General features: G+C 42.8%; 1 pseudogene; it reads right to left on the bottom strand.

The window, feature by feature from the left end:
- Positions 1-4808: 4808 nt before the first annotated feature.
- Positions 4809-6061, bottom strand: LOC123521790 (annotated as a pseudogene).
- Positions 6062-6978: the final 917 nt, after the last annotated feature.

Below are 6978 nucleotides of genomic sequence, written 5' to 3'. Positions count from 1 at the left end.
GAAGGAAGGAAGAAAGAAAGAAAGAAAGAAAGAAAGAAAGAAAGAAAGAAAGAAAGAAAGAAAGAAAGAAAGAAAGAAAGAAAGAAAGAAAAGAATGTGTGGAGGAAGGAGAGGGCGCAGAGGGAGGGGCCCTAGTGGGAAAACAATCCCGGATTCTCCATTTGCATCTCTCGTCATCAAGAATGCTGCCGTCAAAGTGGTCCAGAGGGAGCTTCATGCTTCTTTCATTCTTCGAGGGGACCCTCATCCCTTTCTGAATGTTCCACCCCACAGAAGACCAGTGCAGAAGAGGACAGCGGCTTTGGAAATAAGACCGATCTTAATAAACGCTTACCTTCCCTCTATTCTTCTCGCTGAAACGAAGTTCTGTCCTGCCCAGAAGCCAGGCACTCTCCTGTAATTGATAGTGACCAGAGCACCCTTCTCTGACTTCTGGGTAGAAAGATGTCTGCAGGGGGAAGTGGGGCTGGAAAGCAGTCTGGTGATGGAACAAAATTTATCTACATGTTGGACAGCCCTGTGATTTCCTGTGCAGAGATTAGAACCCTGATTAGAACCCAAATAGGTTAGGTCATGAGATGTTTTCAACATTTGATAAAGCTTTGGTATAAATTGTACAACTCTCGCTCCGCTCCCCATCCATTCACTCCTATCCCTTATTAGTGATGATTGTTCCGGAGTTTTGCTCCTGACTCTGCACTGCCAGCAGGGCTAAGCAAAGTGAGTTTCTGTAGCTGATGAATAAAGCCCATCATCCTTTGCTTTTAATTAAAGGCCCACCACGCCTGTTCTAACACCTCTCCCTTTTCTAATCACTGCAGTAATACATGCACATTTACAATTTCTTTCCAAATGATTAGCAAGTATGTCAAACAGAAGTTGAAAGTCTTTCTGGATCTGTTCTCTAAGGAAATCAGCATTTTACCATTTCCCGGTAATGGTTTGATTAGTTGTGGTTCGGTGGTTGTTAGGGCCCATCGAGTTGGGTCTCATCTGTAGTGACCCTGTGCACAACAGCAGGAGCCACTGCTTGACCCTGGGCCAGCCTCACAGTCATTCCTATGTACAACTCCTATGGTTATAGCTTTGAAGCATACATTTTTACTTCTAGTTCTTAATGTATGGATGTTCACAAGCTTGATGGCCTCCCCATGTAAGAAATGAAGAATTAAAGCCAACAGCAACCACACTCTACTCCCTGGGAATGGCACCAGAAGAGAAATGTTAAGAAATATTTAATTGGGCACTTTTTATCTAGTTTTTATCCAGCCCTTGGTGGCCAAGATCAGGAGCTATAGACAACGGGGACTTTAGATTCCTGTCTTTTTGAGAGGCACAGTGCCCTTCATTGGCCACAACAGAAGGATCCTATTTGAAAACCCACTGAGTTAACCAGACTTAAACACACCTGTAGCAGATTAAAGGAGCTGTAATACTCCTTAGGCCCCAAGTCTGAAATGCCCTAATGTGAGAAAAAGCAGATGACTACTATCCCAAGGTTATGGATATGGAAGTCGTTGGACTTTGTTTTGAGGTGCCCAATAAATGGCAATTGAAGGCTCCAATATATTTGCTATTTTCATACTCTCTTCCCTCTTTTTATGACATATCTTAGGCCAGCAGGCAAATTCTGCCTTTGTGAAGGTACATTATTGAAAATGTTGCCTTATCTCCAACCCTCATTGTTTGCATAAATAGTGTTCAGTCACTTAAACTTTTAATCTGTATAAGTCAACCATCCATGTCTAAAAAGCCGTCCTGTACAAGTATAGTTTCCTTTTCTCAATAGTATTACAAATTTTATACCATTAGTGAAATTACTAATACTATCAGTAGAATTACCATATTTCTCATGGGATGATTTATAATTCTCTACTAAAATATTAATGATTTCTCTAAAGTGAACAAGGGATATTTATAAACCATACATATATGAATGGATTTTGAGCTCGCACTTAATTGTAGCCCTAATCCAAGAACAATTGGCCTTTACAACCTGGCCTTGATCAATAATTGCCCTCATGAAGAGGTCACCCATACTGAAGATATGGGTGCTGTAGTAAAATGTGGTAAAGAAAACAGATTCTGCCATCTACCAGAAATAATAGCATCGGATGTCTTCAAAACTTGTCTCAAAACAAGCAGCCCTCTAAGTGAGGTATCAGCTAAGTTCACAAGGAAGGAGAACACCAGCCTGTGTGAGCAAACGATGGTAAATAATGAAATCCAAGACCAGTTGAGAGACTTGTATTAGAGCTTAAATTCTAGGCATCTGGTTTGCAGAAGGCTATGGATGACAATAAAAGCCCCAATTCATTTGCAGGTTAATGTGTGGATTAAATCTCCAGAACAGTGATTCCCAAACTGTAGGTTGCGACCCCTTTGGGGGTCAAGTGCACTTTCACAGGGGTCACCAGATTCATAACAGTAGCAAATGACAGTTATGAAGTAGCAACGAAAACAATACAATTCCACAACATGAGGACCTGTACGAAAGCAAGGCTGAGAACCGCTGCTCCAGAGGATCCTTTCTGCTCATTGACCAACGATGTGAATATCATTGCTATCAGACAGAAGACACTGGAAGATAGATTAATGTAGGTATTGTTAAGTGTCATCAAGTCAGTCCTGACCCGTAGTGACTTCAGGTACAAAGGAACAAAACACTGGTTGGGATTTCTCCATCTTCACAGTTGTTCTTACATTTGAGCCCAATGTTTCAGCCACTGTGCAACCCATCTCACTGAGGACCTTCCTCTTTTCTGGTGCCCTCCACTGTAGAGAGCATGATGTCCTTCGCCAGGACTTGTCTCTCCTGGTAGCATGTCCAAAATATGTGAGACAAAGCCTTGCCATTCTTGTCTCTAAGGAACATTTTGACTGTACTTCTTCCAAGACAGATGTGTTTGTTCTGTTGCCAATCCAATGTACTTTGACAAGACCATAGTCCAAATGCATCAATTTTCCTCTGGTCTTCCTCTTCAATGTCCAGTTTTCAGAAGTGTATAAGACAATTGAAAATACCATGGCTTGAGTCAGGCGCACCTTAGTTCTCAAGATAACAACCTGATTTTCAGCACTGCAGAGAGGTCTTGGGCAACAGCTTTACCCAATGCTTATGGCATTTGATCTCTTAACTGCTGCTTCACGAGGATTGATTATGGATATAAGCAAAAGGAACGTCTCGACAACTTCAATCTTTTCTCCATGTTGTTACCTATTAATCTAGTTGTGAGCATTTTTCTTTTCTTTATATTGGGACTAGAGACATTGAAGAGCCACATTAAATAATTCACTGCCCCTGCAGGTGGGAAATACATAACTCCAGAATGGAAAATTACATATATGCCTTCTTAAGTTAGCTTCGGTAAACTTCAGAACTAGTAAGAAAGAGAAGTTCACCAAATATAGACTGAAGAAGAGATGGGTATAAGGCCCCAGAATGCAGAGACCAGGTACCCCGCCCTGCTTCCAGAAAGGCACCAGCCAGCCCAGCCTGCTCAGGCCGCACATAGGACCAGGCTGTCTGAGCAGAAAGGAGCCTCCCTTGGTGACCTCCAGGACGCCACACGTGACTGGCTCTACCCTTCTATCCCTACCATATACCTTAGTCAGCCAGGATGGTCATGGAAAAATATTGCAGACTTGATGGTTTGAAAGAACAGAAATGCATTTTCTCCATTCTGAAGATAAAAGTTCAAATTAAAGACAGGGACACAACTGTGCTGTTCTTGGTGTGGGCCTCTCTCCTAGTTTCTGGTGGCCTTGGGCAACTCTTGATGCTCCTTTGCTGCTTAGAGAGGCTTCTACTTCCATCATTGTCACATCCTATGTCCCTTGCCACTATAATGTCGCTCCTTTGGAATTAGGACTAAGATACGCCCTTCTCCAACATGATCTTGTTTGATCAGCAGGATAGTAAGAGGAAATAACATGTTCTGAAAAGGGTCATATTTTTAGCTAAGTGGGTAAGAGCTTCAACCTATCTTTTTAAGGACACAATCCAGTGCCAAATAATTTGAGTTATAAACGCTTCTCTATGCAGGATTAACAGCATTTACAACTGAAGCATAGTTTCTTTGGCTTAGCCTTCAGGGTCCACTTTGGCCTACCTCCAACCACTTTTTCAATCAAAACATTAATGTACAGATTTTTAAAATCTCTCTTCAAATGGCACAGAAGTCCTAAAATAAGGATGAAAATCTTCTCAAATGCTGTCCTTGAGATGAACCATGTTCCATTTTCCTTTGGAATTATTTTATCAGGTATGGATATGGCTTTGAATCTCTATGTTTAAATGTATCTCTATTTTTAAGTGTATCAGTGCTAATAAGATAAGTTGAGATCCCTGTAAGATGTACACATTTAGCACACATCCCAGCTACATTTAGTTCCTGGGGATCAGGTCAGGAGTAAATGGAGAGCTAAATTTGACCAGAGCAGGGTTTTGCTTGCGTAGAGTAGCAGAGGGGGAGTGTGCTGAGGCTATGCAGCGTAATGTTTACCCTGATGGGTCATGGAAATAAATGGCTTCCAAGATAATTTCCACTTCAAAGCCAACACCAAAGTTGTCATGAGCAAAGTGAAACTCCCGGGACATCGTTGCTCTACACTGGTTGGGTCCAGAGTTACTCAAGGTGCAGAGGGGATGTTTGGGTTATGCTGTTGCCCAAGACCAAATAGTGGCAATGCCAGAGGCAAATGCCTCCAAGACTTTTGAAAAGGTCAGTTTCTTGGACAGTTTCTATGTGGGCAGATGTCTGTCTCCAATGAAAATGTTTTCTCCAAAACTGGAATCCTAATTAGACTTACAGGTAGCAGAACTCACCTATTCAGCAACAAGCTGTCAACATGTAGCAATGCAAGCAGTCACAGAATATAATGTATTCCTTGTGGGTCTATCTGGGAGACCCATAAGGGCTTTCATTTTTCCTGGGCTATCAGGAGAAAAGAGTCTTAGCAAGAGAACTTCTACCTTTAGACTAGTGCGTTCTCTGAGAAAAACTACAAAAACCAGGTAAATAGCAAAAGGGCCCCTTGGAAGTCATTGGTGAATCACTGAGGTACATGAGAAGCATGAGGCTGAGAGAAGGGCAGGTGACTGTCCATCTAGAAGGGTAGTGCAGACTCTCTGGTCACAGCTGATTGACCAGAGCAGAGGCTTTTGATCATGGCACCAGTACCTTTCAGATGTCTCCATGGTTTCCTGAAAGAGGCTTCCTTAAGATCCAATCAACCAAAGAATGTGCCTTGCAGAGCCTCCTGTAGAATCAAGTTGAAGGTTGACTTCTACTCTCCCTGCCTCAAGGAATCCAAGAGGAAATAAATTACAGGTTTGGTGCCGCTTTTGACACAGGACAGAACAGCTCCAAGCAGATGAAGTAAACATACACATTGTAATCAGAGCGGTCCCCATACCGATCCCCACCATCGAACAGGTGACAGAGAGGAAGAGCAGCACCGTGAGTAGGATGACCAGGGACAGCTTGGTCATATGCATTTACTGGGAGACATGAGTTATCCTGGTCAGCAGAGTCAGGTGGAATCCAGAGATAATGACACAGAAAACAATCAGCCAGGGGGTATTGGAAATACCAAATGCCTGATATCAACCATCCTCAAACTTGCTTACCAAATACCACAACAGATCCATTTTGGGAAGCTCACAGGACAAAAAAAAAGGACCCAGGACTGGACACCTATGATGGCTGATGTGTGTCTTGAATGGTGGTAGTGAGACCAGGTGGGATCCAAGAGTGACAGAGAGCATTCAGGCCCCAAATGAGGAAACGCCACCACGATGCTGAAGAGCCAGGAGTGTAGCTGCTATCAGTTGGAATCACTCCATGGCAGTGCGTTTCTTGTTTTAATAGAATGAGAAAGGTGATGCGTTTTGCCGGGGAATATACTCTACAATCTGGCAGCAGAGAAAGAGGAAGTCAGCCCCAGCAAGGTTGGGGATGTAGACAAAGAAGGTGTTCCTCTGCATGTGGTAGTCCAGGAGCCAGAGCACAATTGCATTTCCTGTCAGCTGACCCAAGACAACGAGGAAGACCAACATGCATGAGGGTAAGATTGCCGTATTATAAACCAGAGGGAAAACAACATCAATGCCATTTCTATTCATTGATATGAGTTCAGTTCTCCAGGTTACAATGATTGAATTCATCTTCAAAAGCACTCTGTTGGTGTCCTTGGGAACACAAACCACAGCTGAGCACTTGCTGTATGACTACTGAGTTCAGGAACACTCTGATAGGTAATGATTACATAAGAAGATGTATTTATCCAGGTTGACTAGAGAAACAAATCCAGAGATACTCATATGCATGTAAGAGAGAGATTTATATCAAAGAGTAATTGTATATTAAGAAAACATCCCAGCCCAATCCGGATCAAGTCCATAAAGCCAACATTAGCGCATATATCGAATACTAGTCCATAAATTCCTCTTTAGACTCATGCAGCTCATGCAATGATGCAGAATGCAGGAAGATCACAGGCCACTGGGTAAAATGTCTTGTGGATCCAATGACAAGTGGACACATCTCCAGGACTCTGACTGCCATCAGTGTGGCACCATGTGGCTTGTCAACAAGAAGGTGAAGCAAAGAGAAACTGAGTGTGGCCCGCCTCTCAAGAGAAAGAGAGGAAGTTCCCAGAATCTTCATGAGGAGGCCACACCCACAAGGAAGCATCATCAGGCTGTGTGACCTGATTTACAGGCTAGACTCCAACCCATCATAGACCCCACCCCATCACACCTAATATCCTCACGTTGACATGAGATTATGAAGCGACTACAGAAGGCAATGGAGACTTTAAGACAGTGGTTCTTACTTAATCTTCCTAATGCCACGACCCTTTAATACAATTCCTCATGTTGTGGTAACCCCCCCAACCATAACATTATTTTCGTTGCTACTTCATAACTATAATTTTGTTACTGTTATGAATCAGATGACCCCTATGAAAGGG

The sequence above is a fragment of the Echinops telfairi genome, unplaced genomic scaffold (genome assembly GCF_000313985.2).
Source record: "Echinops telfairi isolate 266 unplaced genomic scaffold, ASM31398v2 ScPeMD7_60;HRSCAF=208, whole genome shotgun sequence".
Classification (NCBI taxonomy): Eukaryota; Metazoa; Chordata; class Mammalia; order Afrosoricida; family Tenrecidae; genus Echinops; species Echinops telfairi.
This window is presented reverse-complemented; position numbering and strand designations above follow the sequence as displayed.